At 45.9% G+C, this 16985-nt stretch overlaps 1 protein-coding gene across 1 annotated transcript in view; it reads left to right on the plus strand.

The window, feature by feature from the left end:
* The first annotated feature begins 250 nt into the window (after window positions 1–250).
* The window catches only part of LOC118513956, a 50962-nt gene continuing 34227 nt past the window's right edge, over window positions 251–16985 (plus strand). The window contains exon 1 of the mRNA XM_036060353.1: window positions 251–1363. The gene's annotated coding sequence lies outside the window, so the exon portion shown is untranslated. The remainder of the gene's footprint in view (window positions 1364–16985) is intronic.

Below are 16985 nucleotides of genomic sequence, written 5' to 3' on the forward strand. Positions count from 1 at the left end.
GTTACAAAACAATAAACGCAGTATTTCCCACAAGAAACGCTTCAAAAACGCTTCACAAACCCGTGCTCTCGCTCTCTCAAACGCTTACCGCTTCGACACACACAAGCTCGCTCTCGCTGTTACGCCATTTCTCACCTGCATTCTCTCTCGCTCGCGCTCGCCGTAAATGCTCCCCAGCAAACAACAACAACATTGCAGCTTCCAGAGATAGCTCCAAAACACGCACCGGAAAAAAGGCATTCGCCCCATCACTCTTGGTGCGAACGCCCAGTGCTTCGGACGGGTTTTGTGTGCATTCGCTGGCTCTTCGCTCGAGGGGGATTCCGTGTGCTTCGGTGGACCTTCAGAGCGCAACTTCGGTAGCGTCGTTTTGAAGTTGTCGGTTTGTTCTTTCGTGCATGTGCTTGAATAGTGGTTTGCAACACACTGGAGGTGAATTTTACGCAAGTGAAAATTGGTTAACAATTTGTGGAAATTGAGCTCGTTAAGAACGGGTAGTGTGTTGTTTGGTTGGGCGGTACAGTGTTTTTAACAATAAAGATCAGTGCAGAAGGCGGTGCATTTTAAACGTGACTTGAGTAATAATTTGGGAAATTATTAGTGGTTAGTGAGTGATAAAATAAAATCATCTACTCGGTAATGTCCTATGAAAAGTCAAATTAAAGCGTCGATTTCCGTGCGTTCTAGAGTGCAAGAAACCCATATCGTAGTAGCCGTTTTTCCTGCTCGCCAGTGTGTGTTTGACAGCCCCCAGTAACAAAGGCAAAACGGTTTTTCTGGGTGCGTTTTGGGTCGTTATGAGGATCGAATAAAACAAAACAAAATAAACGGGGTGATTGAATGTTTTGCCAGAGTTTTTCCGACCGTCCAGGATTCTCCGGCTGTGTGTGTGTCTGACACGTGCAACATTTATTGATTCGCGATTGTGAGTGAACGGCGAGTGTAACGCGCCATAAAACCCGCACACAGAAAAGATTCCATCACAGTTTGAAATGAATAAATAGCCGAAATAAATTTTCGCTCTCACTCCCTGAAGTACCATAAATTGTGGGCCCACCCAGGCGGCTGCCCGTTTCCTCCGACAGCAGCCCACGATAAGAGATACTAGAGGTGGTCCGAGAAGGACCTCCAGCGGTGGTGTAACTTGGTGACCGGTTGACGGCAAAAAAAAAACGAAAAATCGGCATCAGGTGAAGTTATGTGAGTTGTGAGTGAAATTTATATGCTAGAAGAATTTGCTGTGAAGCAGTGGAAATATTACACTTTTTGAAGGTGTGCGGGAGAAGAGATCCTTAAATTAAAGCTCAAAACAATAGTGTTCTGGGTCAGACGAGCAAGTTTAAATAAGTAGAACCCTGCAAAGGTAAGTAGACAAAAGATGGCATTTAATTGAAAACTTTGAGGTATCCCCGAAGAGGACATAATACGCAGTAGTTCGATCGCTAATACGGTGCTTTACGAGCGAGCGCTTTTTCCAATACGAAATTTATTGCTCGTAAATGTTTGCCAACTGTTCTCTCGGGGCAATTCTTATATCCCTCGGACCTAGCGCACCTAGGGGAAGGAAGCTTAGCTACACCTAGAACTCTATCATTAACTCAAACATATTAGACGTTGAGTGATTTACAGCGCCACTATGTTGTTCGCGCGCACAAAGCTCCCCACACTGTTCCGATCTTCTCAAAGAATCACCGGGAGAAAGATCCCCCCAGAACGTGGCGGGCGGGAAGACCCGCAAGGCTCTCTGGATCGTAAAATCTGTGTAAAAGTTTGAAGGCTTGCGGTTGGCTCGAGTCTCGCGTTTCGTCGGGTGTCAGCATTGCAGGAGGATTAAAACGGTACATTGCGCGTCTGACGCCGTTAAGAGGGACGGGATGCCGCGACACATTGGAGAGGTTAAATCATCTATCTTCTCGGTGCGCCATACTTCTCCCACGGAAAAAGGTGGAGTCGGGAGATGGGAGACACAAGGGCGTGCTGTAAAAAACTTTATTTGCTTTCGAAATGGCGACGGCGTGGAAAGATTCATCCGGGTGCACGTGCGCTCCTGCCTGGGAAGAACAACAGCGCGAGAAGCACGAGGCGAACAGCGGTTAATTTATTTATTGACCGATTCTCGATCCGGTCGCGACTTCGTTCGTCGTAATTGAGTTTCAATCTCGGTTTTACATCAACCCCGAATGGCCGCTCATACTTGCGGATGACTCAGACCCGAAGGGGCGGTCCTCTGCTGGTGCTAACGCGTGCTCGTAAAGCGAGGCCGGGAAATAGAAAACAAACCTCCGAGAAGAACGAGACCGAAGGGTGCTGGAGCTATTTACTGCGTATTTTGCTCGGTATTTTATTTTTAAAGTGATGAATTGCCAAATCGTGCTGAACGGCACAAAATCGATCAAAAAGCAATATTGGTCGTAACAATCGATTCGTCGATGTAATGCACTATTTTTGGAGCACAAAACTTCATTTCCGCAGTTTGTTCTATGGAGGTTAGCAATGCTGTGGTGCCGTAGAAGTGTGTGTGTGTGTGTGATCGTGCGCGATCGACACCGCAAGCACGTGGTGCGGCACCAATATGGAATACATTATCAAGCAGAACAACCGCCCGAGAGAAGTGCCCGGTAAGCAATGAGGTTATGAAGCGGCGGTGAAGTACAGTCGACGACCACATCGAAGGTTGACATTGAACAGGTCCAATGCTGGGTGAAGTACTGGAGAGAAGGGCTTTAAAATAATAATAAGAAAATAATAACAACGACGAAGGGGGGCGCACCAGGCACGTAAACACATGTGAAACTCCTGAGAACGCGCAGGTCTCACGTGACTGTGCTGATGTCAGCGAAATGGTCGCCTCGTCTAGCTAATGTCCGGTGAAGGAGTGGGGGTTTCTATATTCTCGAACGGGAAACGAGTTCCGTTAGGGTTCCTCCACCGTACGGCATTAGCATCTCGAGCATCGCAAAGACAAAGACCGTAAAAGGGCAAGCAATCAACGGTTCATCTTTCCACGCGCACTCGTTCTCCCTGGTTGTGGGAAGCTTGTCAGACTTTTAATTGACCGTACCCCAAGTAACCGGTGGTTTTGGTGAGCCTCCGTGATGCCCTTATGCCGTAGGTCTAACTGTAACTGTATGCTACCGAATGTCCCACATCGTGAGCGGCTGGGCGACTCCGAAGGGCTCCATCAAAATCCTATTAATTGGCTTTAATTTAATCCGAAGTCGTAGTCCTCCCGCCAAGCATTAGTTCTTCGTGATCACCATACTCCCGTAGACATCTTTGGGAAAGCACAAAAAACCGGGGGGGAAGAATTAATCCCTTCGCCACGGTGACCTACAAACATTAGCTTCTTTTGTGTGTTTGTCTGTGGAGCTGATCGATTTGGCAAGTGGAGTACAAGAACTCCACGATCGTGGTCGCCGTGACAGACGACTGCTACCGAAGGTCTACCGGCACAAAAACCAAAAGGGGGCCACACATCGTATGCCGCAATCGGTGGTGCCAAAAAAGGTTAATTTAATAACATACATCATGGTGGCTACCGTCAACGCACCGATCGTCGAACAGGGAACCGAACGGCGAGTTTGACTCAAACGATGCTCTGACCTTAGATCACCCGACGGGCTCGATGATCGTCACCACACACAAGAGAAGAAGCTGCGAGCTTGATCATTAACGATTTCCGATACGGTGCTTGATGAAGTTTCGATTACACCGCAGCGAAGATTCTGAACGGTTTGTCAAGGATGGTTGAGATGTTGAAGTGGTTGTGCTGGAGGGTTGAAGAGTTGCCGATGGCGTAATGGATGACCGTGATGTCCTCACGAAATTCCACTATCAAAGAGTTTCCACGAGCGGCCTCTTGCACTCATATTTTTTACGTGATCAAGTAGGACTCCTGCGGACCGTGGACGAGCAGCATGGGAAAGGAATCTTGTGACGATGGTCTGACATCCGAAAGTAAGCGGATTCCCATTTCGATAGTTGAAGTTGAACAACGCTCGTTGCCAATCGGCATTAGAGCCGTCGATGGATGGATGGGTTGCCTCGAACAAATCGCGCATGTAGCAAACAAATCAATTTTCACTTTCATTCGGAACCCCCACCTCGGTGATGCCCGATAGCGATGGCCGTCTGTCGAAGCTGTTGTTGTAGTGGAGTGTGGATGGATGAATGATAGATGCGCCCGCCGGGCATTGGTGGGCTTTTGTTTTTGCTGATGTGCGATTTTCCATTTATGAGTTTTCGTGTGTTTCCTTGCTCGTTCTCTCAATGCCCAGGAGGGTATAAGGGTAAGGCAAAGGAAAGGGGGACAGGGAGTAGGAATTCAGTAAAGTAAAAGTTTAACTCTGTCGTACTGGAACTCCAAGGAAGCAAACAGTAAGGTACCAACGATACCCACTCTCTCTCTCTCTCTCTGTAGCATGCTTTTGAAGGGCATCTAATTGATTGATTGCCAAGTCACTTGGGAGTCATTTTGGGGGATGGTGTTTTGGAGGTGAAGATGTGGGTGTACCGATTCGCCCATTGCGCAAAGTGTTTCGCGAAGAAGCATATCGTTTTTCGAACAAACTGTTTACAATTTGTTACTCTGTGGTCTGCGATGACTTCAATGTCAGTAAAATGGCGAGGAGCTTCAAGAAAATGAACTCGTTGGCAAATAAACAAACTAGGTCTTAAAGCAATGACTCACACTGAGCGTGTCGGCAACGTGAATCGTGATGAATGTGATGGTTGTCATCGACAACATTTAAATTGGCAATTAATTGCAACAACTATGATTATTCACAAAACGTCAACAGGCCTAGAAATTGATAAACAAGGTGATTTGTTTATCATACCCTTTAATGACGTGCTCTCCCTCACTCTGTAAACTAATTTGAAGCGTTCGTAAACAATAAGACCGTACCAATATAAATTGCTCTCTTATTAGATTTTGTTCCTGCCGTGAGCAAACATCTCCACCAACTGGTGTGGTATGTGTTTAATTAAATCACTCTAAATTTACATTCTGCACCACTGGCATTTGTTCCCAGTTTTCGTGCAAAAAGGACTTAAGCAAACAATGGAAACAAAGGGCACTCAATGCATTCTCTCATTGGGTGTGCGTGTGTTGGTTTTTGTGCTGCATTCTAGTCGGTAGAACACGATCCTATCGCATCTTCCCGACCGGTAAGGCAAGAATAAATAACGCGCACCCGACTAATGATGATAAACATTCGAAGTATTTTCATGCACACATAATTTATCACAATTAGAGAGCGTTTCGGAGCAGGATCAGGTAGCGCAGGAAGGATGCAGGAGCTTGAAAATGTTATCCGATAAAGAATAAAGTAAGTGCTGTTGCGGTGCCCTTTTGCTGGTTACTGGGGTGGGATTTTCGCCGTGTTTCGCCGTGATAGATGATGGTGTCCGTGTGGAGATGATGGGTTACGGGAGAATGCTTAAACCTGAACCGTGTCATCCATTTTGTGGACGATTGATGATCTCAGGTGTACTCAGACACCGAGCACAACCATGCTCAGAAGGGATGAGTTAGAGTGGTCTTTCCGAGCTTTCGGTTAGTCTAAGAGTATTGAGGAGGGCAGGGACATCAGTAACAAGATCTTTAACTGAGGTTTATGGTCAACGATACCTTCATGTATCGTGAGTAATAGATCAATAAATTGGTAGGATTCCTGGAAAGGATGAAAGGTGTTGAAAAGCTCCACAAAAGGCGTTCCTAGACACAAAAATCCATGACCCTTTTGTGTCCCGGAGCTAATCGTTCCACCTCTCTCGCTCTATGGATATTGGAACGAACGTGGGCTTGAACACCATAATTTCCACCACATTCGCGGGACAACGCAAACTTCACCTGAGTTTAGCAAAAAAAAGGGGGTAAAACTGAAGCAAAAAAGGATCGCGCTATTGACCCGCTGGCACCGTTTCGAGGTTACAAAAGTGGTTTCCCCGGGTGTGGTGGCGCGACCTCTCTGCGGCTCAAGCGCGATCGCGATCTTGTCCGGCTTTATTACTCGCAGAACCACCCCTCGGGCGCAATTGCGTTCCGGGGTTGTTGATAAAAGGAAACAATAACAATCAAACTTCGAGTCGAGTCGGTTCCGAGCCCGAGTGCAAAGTGCGCCAGCTCAGGTTCGAGCAAACGTTTCGCCGCACCTGAAACGGATCTCAGATAAAGGTTTAATTCCGTGGTGTCTTTGGCGAGGTTCCCAAAGCAAAAAAAAAATCGAGAGTGAATTGGACAGCTTTAATAGTGTGTTAGACAATCTCCATCTCTTGAGCTGAACCTATCAAAGAGGTGAGAACTCGCAAACTTTGGTAAACGATCCCAACTGCCAGTGCGTACATGCGTGGGGGAATTGAACCATAATTTCGATTTCGTGCGTCGAGGGGTCAGTTTTACAAATTTATTTTCTTTTACACGGTCACCTGGCGGCCAGAAATGGTGAACCTTGAGACGAAGGGCACAAACATTCCAAGCCTCCTTCACCTGAGCGCCGTACACCCAACATACGGAATGTACACCCTCAGCAAATTGGAGAAAGAAAGGTAGCGACGAAAAAAAAACGAGGACAGACCTAACCCACCTCCTACGAGGTACGAGGGTCGAAGGTAACATGTAACACATGTGAGTGTGAGTCGTTTTTTGTCTCTTCTCTACACCCGAACCGCTGTATGTGTTGTTGTTTTGCTTTCCATGTGTCTACTTTCGCAGTTCTCAGCCTAATGGCACGGTTGACCCCTCCACGACCACAAGTCTCTGGCTACGATTATTATCAACGTAACCCAACTTCACAATGTGATCGTGATGACGATGAACATGATGATGATGTCATGCGGGGAAGATGGACCCCGGCGAATAAGCATCGTTCAAACAAGTCACGGTATTCAGCCTTTTTTTCAATTTAAAAGCCCCGACCGATCAAAACCCTTAAGGTCAACACAGTAATCCGAACGAGATGTTGCTTAAGGAGCCGCATGTACCGAGAGGTACACCGGTTTTGGACGTTTCTTGATTTTGATGATGGAAGCAGGATTACTTGAAACCCTATTAAACGAAAACAGAATACGGTGCACCGTTATGAGTCATGATAGTTATGAAGAGATTTTGTTAGTTTTTATGAATTATTTATGAATGAATGGTGAACGGTGTTATTGAAGGTATGGGATTGATAAATGGGATTGAAAAAGAGGAGCATTAAAAAGTTAAGATGTGCTATTAGGAAAGCATAGCGAAGAAGCTTTGGTTTAAAACAAACCATTTGCTAGGCCTCCAATAACACAGGCCGAAAAACGAGCGTAACGAATTTTTGACAGCTCAGCTGTAACGCTTAGTAACGCTTGTCAGTATTAGTAACTTGGATGAATTTTCAAGTATTTTTATTATACAGTAAGGAGTAGAGTAGAAGTGGATGTTAATGTAATAGCATCATTTCTCGCTTTTCGCTTATTTTTCGAGATGTTTGTCACACTAATTGGAAAGTGCTTCCATTCTGTGCACTATTATAATGATACACAGCTTTGCACACATTTGCCTGCGACCTAATCCATATCGTACATGCAAAATAGTGCCACCCAATTGAAGAAAAAGCTCGACACATCGCCGCTCAGCGTACTTCGCACGTGCTTGTTAGTGAGATTTAACATGTTTCCCTCCTTACTACTATTCCTACTATTCCTGCACTAACGAGCGACATTTTGCGTACCGGGCATGTCAAATTTCGATCTCTATCCATGTCAACCGGGGAGTGTCTGATGATGTCAATCGATTTTCTTTTCATCGATTTCTATTTCATCTAGCGCCTGGAGCACTGTGGCTGTGACAAGCACGTCTCCGCACAGAAAACGGATATCGCACCCTAGCGAAATGTCTCCTCCTAATGAACCCGGGGTTCCTGCTATTCCGAGTGGTGATTATTGGAGTGTTTTATTATATTACTTTTTTGATCAAGATTTTTAATGTTATTTCAGTCCAAATTTGTATCTTGCTACAAATAACACATCCAACAGAGGGTGTTATTTGTAGTTGCATATTTGCAACGTGAGTGCCTTTCGTCACTACTGGCACGAGTACTAAGACAACCGTAGATGGCGGGAAACGTGGGGTGCATTATTTAAAAAATACATCTCTCACGCTCACCGAACGTCATCTGTTGCATTTGTGACGGATAACACCATCTGACGGGCTTTTCAAAATGGGACAGAAGAATGATACGGGCCTTTGAAAAATGTTTGCTGAATTTGTTTTTGTTTTTGGAGCCCGCTTTTAACAGTGTTTCTGTATCTGGCCTATCAAAAACGTGTTGCTGTCTCCCTAGGACGGTCCCGATGGCCGTTACCGGTCCGATCAAGGGGCGAGTTTTTTAATTCTGTTAGCCGCGCTATCTTGCGTCTGGCATCGGCAGAGCAGTCGGCTGCATTTCCGATACGCATCCACGGCGATATACGGGACTGAAGCGAAGCATCGCCGGTTGGTGCATCGGCATTTCGGCCAGAAGATATGCATATTTTGTCGCGCTCGCGTTCATTAACTGTCGGCAAAATAATTGAATACTGCTGGTGGTGGCTCGCTCGTGACAATTGAGGGCTGTGTGTTTTTTTCTCCAATGTCTTTGCCATTCCATCGTGCCTAAAGTAGATGATTCATTCGTGTGTTTGCGCTCGTTACGCGCTGAAATGGGAATTTTACTTTCTGTGCCTATTTGTTTACACCAGCCCCTGGCAGCGCAGCGTCGTACAGTGACACACGCCCAGCCAGCCGCCAGAGCTTGTGAAAAAGTTCAAAGGGAACGCTATAAATCATCCTGTGCCGGTCGCGTTTCGGTCGCGATGCATCCGTTGTCTTCGGCGGTCTTTCGCATCCTGGAAAATGTCATCGGCCCGCACAACGCGGCAGGACGTGAGAATGATGGCGCGGCCCGTGATGGTGGCAAAAAAAAACATCAGGAGTATCGTCACGTGCACGTATCTCGGCAAGTTCCGTGAAGCTTAGTGGTGGCGAAAAGGTTAGCCGGCGTCAGTTCCACCAAGCCGATGGTGGATCATGCCGTTGACAATGGTTTCGATGATGTGATACACGATGCCGCGCCGACAAGTCCTTCTATCGTCGCAATTGTTTTGCGTCACGTCACGTTGTTTTGTTGCGGAAAGCAAAACCGTTTGGCAAGCAATTGCGTAACAGTTGCGAATTGGGCCGGTTGGGGATTTTTTAGACAAAAAGTCATTAAAAATTGTGTTTGACTGGTACGTGCGTGGAGAACAAAAGGCATGAAAATAGCAGCGATTAAAAACCTATTTGCATAGTTGTTTACTAAGTGTCAAAATAATTAGACCGATTGCTAGCTGTCATATTGGTACATCGTGATTCCGCAAGAGGGCGCATTAAGAGAAACTATAGTTAGAAGACGGAGAATAAAACATAGAAATATTCGTTCTCTCATTCAAAAAAACAGAATGAAAATAGGTTATGCATAAAGAATCACCAAGAGCAGAGTTCCAGTATGTTGCATCAAGCACTGGACAACAATAGACCAAACATGCACGCATAACAAATGACTTCCACCGCTCCATGCTCCGATCCTCCCTTCGTCCCATAAGCTCCATCTGATTGATTGCTCACGTTCTTCCTCAGGGAGCTGGCACAAACATTCTCCATTCGCTGGAACGTGCCACTTTGCTTATCATTCGAAACCATTCGTAGTTCTTGTTTTTTTTTTTTTGTTGCAGCCGCTTCCCTTCATTCGTTCAATTTTGCATCAAGTATCAAACACACAGAGCGCGTTGCATTGCGATCGAAACGTTTCAATTTCTTCCTGCTGCACTGTCACTCACCATCGGTCTGCGGTTGCATAAATCGGTTATGCACCACGGCAGCTCACTCCGTCCTTCCCTCGATTTCATTTCGTTCTGCAGTCTGGGACGGCACGGGACTCACGGGCCAGGAAATAATTGAACACGAACCGGTGAATTATAAAGCTACCACCCATCGCTTGTGTGTGGCCTGTGCGGAAGTTTGAAGGGTTTTGCGTTACTGTGCTGCGAAACGAAAGGCGATCAATCGATAGTGCGGGCACGGAGGACTTCATCACATTGTCTCGGGTGGCTCACTTGACCACTTTGCAAAAATAAAAAAATCCTCGTGTCCTATCACACAGTGGTCCCGGTGAATCTCGAGTGTCCTTCCAACGGGCAGATGCAGAGTGGTACGTTCTTTCGCTAATGGAAATGTTCTGGAATGATTTCTCCTTTTTCCTAGCTTTTCCTTATTCTTGCTCTTCGGAGAGGAAAGATTTCAAGCAGCAATTTTGAAGTGGGGCATCTTGGAAGCGCCATCGCGCTATGGTTCACCGAAGCTCGAGAAGAGTCCAAGGCGGGGTTCAAGCTTTTTCGTGCGAAGAAGCATAAATGAAGGATGGACGAGGATTTATGGTTTTGGTGGACGGGATTTTTCCTAACCTTTTCGCTTCCCTACTAAGATCGTCCCTGCTTTCGATGATGTCCTTGTCGTCGAACCACTCGGATCGTCAGTGAAGCATCTCGGGAGCAACTCGTTAGTGGTGGACCATTACGATGCTCTAATAGTGTACACGTGATGCACACTAAATAATGGCGTTTGCTGTGGTCCATTTAAAACGTAACGCAAAAATTGGGAACTCTTGGGCTATACCTGCAGCCTCCAAACTTCACGCAGTCTTCTTCAATAACATTCCAATGAGTATAAGGTGCATTTTAGTTTATGTAAGTAGCTCAAAGAAGGAACAAATCTAAAGCAACCCCCATGCTCTACAAAAGCGTCACGTATTGCATGGACGATCCCTCGGAACTTTTGGAGCCCAATGGTCCAAATGGCCAGAAAAATGCACAACAACGCTGAAATGCAATATGTTCAATGTCCGTTCTCTCTTTTTGCGACAAATATTGCTGAAGCCTTCTCATGCTGATCTTCTATTTTCTACCAATAGTGCTTCTGTACACTTTTGACACTTGACTAATTTCAACTGCATGACTCAGCTTAAGATATCTGCCGCGCACTACAATACCAAAAAGCCGAAAAACAAATTCGAGTATGTATGCAGTACAACAAACAGCACTTCAAGTTTTTTTGCGTTCTCCAAAGAAACAAAACCATTCAGTGCAAATATTAACATCAGCACGCCTTTAACTTTATGACTCAGCTGCTCTACCTCCTGTTACTTCTGCCCCGACGAACCAAACCAATCTTCTTTACAACCTTTGCGTTAATGATGAGTTACAGAACCGCAACCGGGTGGCTCAGAAGTGTGAAGCTCAATTTTCATAATACACATATCGGTTTTATGGTGAACTTTTTTGAAGTCACGAACACCGACAAAAAGGCCCTCACATCAACAGCTTTTTGAAGATGCTCGACGTAATTGCTTCACCTTGGAGAAGGTGAGCAACGGCAGCCACAGCAGCAACGTTGAAGAAGATGCTACCGGGCCTCACATTCGCCTCACAGCACACCACGTGTTGATGAGTGTTTTCCACCGTCCGATGATGTCAATGCAGCTGGCTGGAATTGTTTGGACACACTGGGATGGAAAGACAAACATGGCGCGAATGAGTGCTGGCGCTCCCTGCAAGCGCGCTATCAAATATTTGTCACCAACATTCTTCCATGCCGAGTAGAAAAAAAGTGTACTTAATAGTGCAAAAGTTTGCTTTGTAAAAGATCGCAAAATAACAGATGTAAGTGAGTGGCTTTTTTAAACTTAGACCACACTGATCAAATAAGAGGTTTGGGATTTTTTTCTCAAGGTCATAAGACGTATCATCAGGGAAAACCTCCTACAAGATGTCTTTAAAAATGCCTCCTTCTTCGAGAAAACATTTCCTTACACTGTTTGTGTCCTCCTTGTCAACCATCCTCATGAAGCAGGCTCGTACAAGTAAGCCCCTCAATAGCAAAAAAGGGTTCCTTACTACTAAACCCTTTGTGTCCAACATTTTTACAACAATGGTAATGTTGGTGTCCTCACTCCACCTCATTCTTACTACGATAATCCAGCTTTAGGTCAGCCGGTCGGCTTTTGTTTATTTCGGCAATCCTTTTACGACCGAAAGCCGTCCCTAACTAGGAATGTACGTGCCTGAATGTTTGAGTACGACATTTATTTGCTCCGTACTGTAGTGAAAGCGAAAGCGACAACCGAGTCCGCAAGGTTTTCCCTGGAGTTCGAAAAGCCCGGCGTAATAATGATAGTCAAAATGTGTTCTGTGATCTGCAATATAAATCGTTGGTTGCGATGTGTTTGCGTCCCTGCTTTTTTGCTTGGTACGATGCGATATAGATTATGGGTATTATTTAAGCATTTATTTCACCGAAGGATTGCAATAAACTCCATGGTCGAAGCGAATTCTATCCCGCTTGCTCAACGCATTAGGAAAATTTAGCGACGCTTCTGCCACATGTTTCGCCTAGACTTCCGCCAAAAAAACTTAGCAGAACGAGTGCGTGCGGGGAATGCTAGTAGAAAGAGGAGAAAAACTTCTTGACAGCTTTCAGGCGGAGGTCCTCCCATAATTTGTCGATAATCCATTCCGCCTCCGACCATGCACGAAACAATCGGCTTAATGAACTAAAACTTCATCCACCTCGGGAGGGTCGGGAAGCGTCCACTCTATTGCCTTAACCATATTAACGGTTTTCCAGTGGCGCGTGTGTTTTGCGTTTTTCCCGAGCTCACCCACTCGACGGTGGGTAAGCGACCACATCGAGCGTACCGCGGGCTTTTGCACCAATATCCGGATATTGCCAATTACTTCATTTTTCACCCCGAAACCCAATAAAACTCTCGATCGATTTGATAGTCGTGTCTGGAAGGGGGATAGGTGGGAAGAAACAGGGGAAGTGGTCGAGACGGAGGCGAGTCGACCTTCCCACCACCCGATGGTGGAGTAGTAGCAGTAACGGTGGTTTTCCTGCACTTTTTGTTCGCCTCTCCACCACCGTCGATAATGTGGTGTGCGCGGTCGATGAAAATTGGTTTCGATTTGTCATGTTAATAATCCTCTCGCTCCATATCCATAGGAAGGGAAGAGCTGATAGGAAGGAAACGTAAACCGAGTTAGCTTTGGGCAGGAAAATTGTACTTCCAAATCGAAAGGGCCATCCCAGCCGACAGGTTCTCCCCGCGATGAGTTATAAGCGCACGCGTTTGGTGTACAGCTGCAGCTGTGTTTTGCAAAATCGATTTGATTGTATTAGATACGAGCCAATAAATAGAGAGAGAGAGATAAGATTTATCTTGAAGTTACCGGAAAATAATGGGAGCTTATCGAACGGAAAACGATTGGTCGTGATCAAGGAAACATTTCATTAAATTATGTTCAAGCAAAAGATTCGGTAAGAAACTATTCCCGCTAAATCCTTCAATTAATAGCAGCTCGTTTGCTTAGCTTATCAGTGTACAGTGGGAAGGGTTAATGTTCGAGTCCCGAAGCTCCAAACTCTATTAACACCACCCCAACCTCACAATCCGCTTGATAAATCGTAACCCGGCTCTTGATGGCTTTCTGTTGATTGTTGAAACAATTCGTACCCTGCAGGAGCTTCTTCCGCATCGATCGGAAAACGGACGACGCACAACTACGCGCGCCGTCGATAATCCGTTGGTTGGGCCCGGGAAAAGCTGGAAAAGCTTCCACCGGAGGGGCGGGTTAAACAAACAAATAAATCCCATTCAATCTCCGCTTCGCAAGGTTTGGGCTAGATTGGGGAAAAACATTGCGGAGCAAAATATGTCAACAGGCAGGAAGCGCCCTCTGGGGAGGACTTTTTGGTAGTGCCCGGGACACGGTCGGCGTTTTGGGTAGCGAGAATCCTCGCTGGAAGTGGTCTTGCTTCACTAACCGTAAGCTATAAATTTTGCTAGCGTCAACTAGGTTCTTCCGGGCGAAACGCACCGAAACCCGCCAACAAATGCGTTCTATCTAATATCCTCGGAGGTACCATGTACCCTTGGACGGAGTGAACGGGGAATGTTTGTTTATTACACCTACTCCATTGGGGGATCCGATTCCCTGGAGGCGACTCCAAGCTGGCTGTCTTTGTCAGAAAAAGCACCGGCTGTTCATTTACGTTCCACAACTCCCAAAACCCAAGCGGTTCTGGGCAAAATCTGGTTTCCGAAGGATTGGTGTTGTACAAACCGGGCTGTTATTTGCACGGCCCACAGCATGTCCACCGTATCGCTACTTAGCACGGCAATTTTTGACCGGTACCGGGGAGTTTGATAATTAAATTTTGAACCAACACCAAGCAAGGCTTGGTTGCTGCTGCTCTGGCGAAACGCATTACCGCCAATCGTACCCAAAAGTAAAGCAAAGATGAGGAAGCCAAGCCGATCGTCGATATTTTCGAGTGAGAGGGAGCCGAGAAACAGACGGCGCTGTTGAAGATGTTATCGTGCTTTGCTTTTGACAGCCCGCGGCGATGAAAATGCGCGCTGAAACACGATTGACATTTTGCGACGTCTGCAGGGCGGGAAGACGAGGGATCAAGGGGGTAGTAGGTAGGGAAAAGGGTAGTGTATCCACGTGGGTGGAAAGCTCGTTTTCCGGAGAAAACAGGGAGCGCCGCGTGCGCCGATCGCACACAAACGAGAACCGGCAATCGAATCAAACCAATCCCAATTTACTTGAGATGTTACACTGATTGCATACTTTTGGGGGTAGAAAATAAAAATAAAAATAAATAAAATTTTCTTAAGAAAAATAGGAAATTAAATAGGAAATAGGAGAAAATACACCATCCACACAATTATTTAACTAGGTTAACACTTCACTTAAGTGATAGTCGAGTTCATATGAAAAATCCCTTAAAACTCACTCACTTTCCCTTAGTGTAATGGCGGTTTTTACCACTGATGGGCGGTGTCCTTGTGTGACGAGACGCTGGGCATGTGAGACAGTGAGTGGAAAATAAATTGAAATTTATATTGGAAAAATAAATCCAACCCCCCCAGCCGAGCTTCCCTCTTCAAGTGGAGCATCCATCAGCTGTCCTATTTCTCTCGTTTTCTCAGTTGGCACGCTTGCTCGTCTCGGAACGTATCCAGTGCTTGTTTAAAATTGCTTCGGGTACATATTTTTCGCAGCTAGTCCATCATCATCATTTCCGAGCATCTTTTCCCACCCAAAGGCTAGAGTGGCGAAGTCTCGTGCCGTCGGTGGTGCAACGTAACATATTTATTTCAGCTCAATTTCAGTGATCCTTAAGGTGAGTGCTTCGTGTCGGTACCTTGACGCAAGAGAGATTGAGGACACTATTTTTGGTGGAATTGGATACAAACATTGGCAGAATGGGGCATTCTGGGAAGAGCATACGCCAGCTCGTTACGGAAATCGACTAATCTGCGCCAGATAAACAGGCCAAAAGCGGATAAACTCGATCGAGTGAAGAGGATTTAAACGGCAGCGGCCTACGGGGCCCACCGAATCAATTAGTGATTATAGACTTATTTTACGAAATTAAAAAGAAATCAATGATTTCGAGCACAAAAAAACAACAGCTCGGCGTTTTCCATGCTTGCGAAGTAATTTTCCGAAAAGAAAAACACGATTCAATCAACGGAGCGACCCCGAAACAACCAAATAGCCATAAATAAGCGACGGATCCAGCTGGACTCGTCAACGTACGGCCGGGTTTCGTCGTCTCGTTCTGTTGTTCCTCGGGTACGCTTTGGCTTGACTCCGAAAAAGCCGACAGACGATTGAAATTAATTGGATAAATTTTGCACATAATTAGTAAATTTATCTCTCCACCAGGCGAGGTCTCACGTCCGCTCCGTCCTCTTCTCGTTGGTTTCTGGTGGAGTTTATTTTGTTTCAGCGCACCGAAAAAGGCGGCAAAACTGAAATGCTCCCCCAAAAAAAAGACTCATAATCCCACTGATCCAGGCGCAACTTTGTGTTGTGTTCGGACGCGGGTATTTTGAAGTTATCGAAATTGAAGTTCGATTAAGGAGAAGGCAGGGATGGGACGAGATGCGTTTACAGTGAGAAATTAATTAAAATCGCGAAATATTTTATCGAGATACAATTTATCGCAATATTGTAGCCCTCGAACGGGTCATGGGTTTTGCTTTTTTCGCCGTGTTCTTCCAGAGCTCTGTAGTCTCTCACATCGGGTCCACCATAATAGCGGACAGTTTTTAAACGACGATACATAAAACTTTCACAAATATCGCCATCTGTTTTATAGGGCTGCAGTTAAAGATGGAAATAATCCTTACAAAAGTTACCCATTGCGGTAAATATCGTTCAATAAAAATTTATCTCCGATCCTTTGCATAAAACAACATTCATTCGGCTCGCATTCCAGTCGCCCAAAGTGCATGTTTCTCGTCTGCCTGCGAGTAATAATCATACACACTCGAGTCGTTCATTAAACGATCCCACAAATCTTGCCCCAACGTTTGGTCCCTCAGCTCGCTCAGTCAGCTAGCAGCCATGCAGATCCTTCCGAACCGACTCTAGATGGAACCGAGTGCAAAGGGGTGCTTTATAATAAAAAGGGAAAGTTTCATTACTCCATTGCGTAATTGAGCGTTGTGCGAGGTTTGTTGTTCGAAGGCGGCCATCGCTTACACGAACCCATTTGCCTTAGTAAAGCGTAAATCCGCAGCCGAAACGTCTCTATCGGTGAAGTGAAAAGCCACCAAGGCAAAGGCGTCATACACAGACAGGCGGATAAAACACAAACACCCTAAGCCTCAATTCATTAGCCAGCTCCAGGCCATGCTCCCATGCGTGGTGCGTGGTGCGGTCGTCGAACGTTGTTTTTCAAAACACTCCAACATCAGCTTTGACGCGTGTGTATAAAATTTTCATCCAGGCGCACTTCGGCACGCACCAGCGGACCATGAACCTTGATCGTGAACCTCGAACCCACCGGCAGAGCTCCTCTGGTGTTCGTGGTGTGATTAGTCACGGCGTACCAGCGAGCTGCCCGCTTTAATCTT

Source organism: Anopheles stephensi, chromosome 3 (genome assembly GCF_013141755.1).
Source record: "Anopheles stephensi strain Indian chromosome 3, UCI_ANSTEP_V1.0, whole genome shotgun sequence".
NCBI classification, from domain to species: domain Eukaryota; kingdom Metazoa; phylum Arthropoda; class Insecta; order Diptera; family Culicidae; genus Anopheles; species Anopheles stephensi.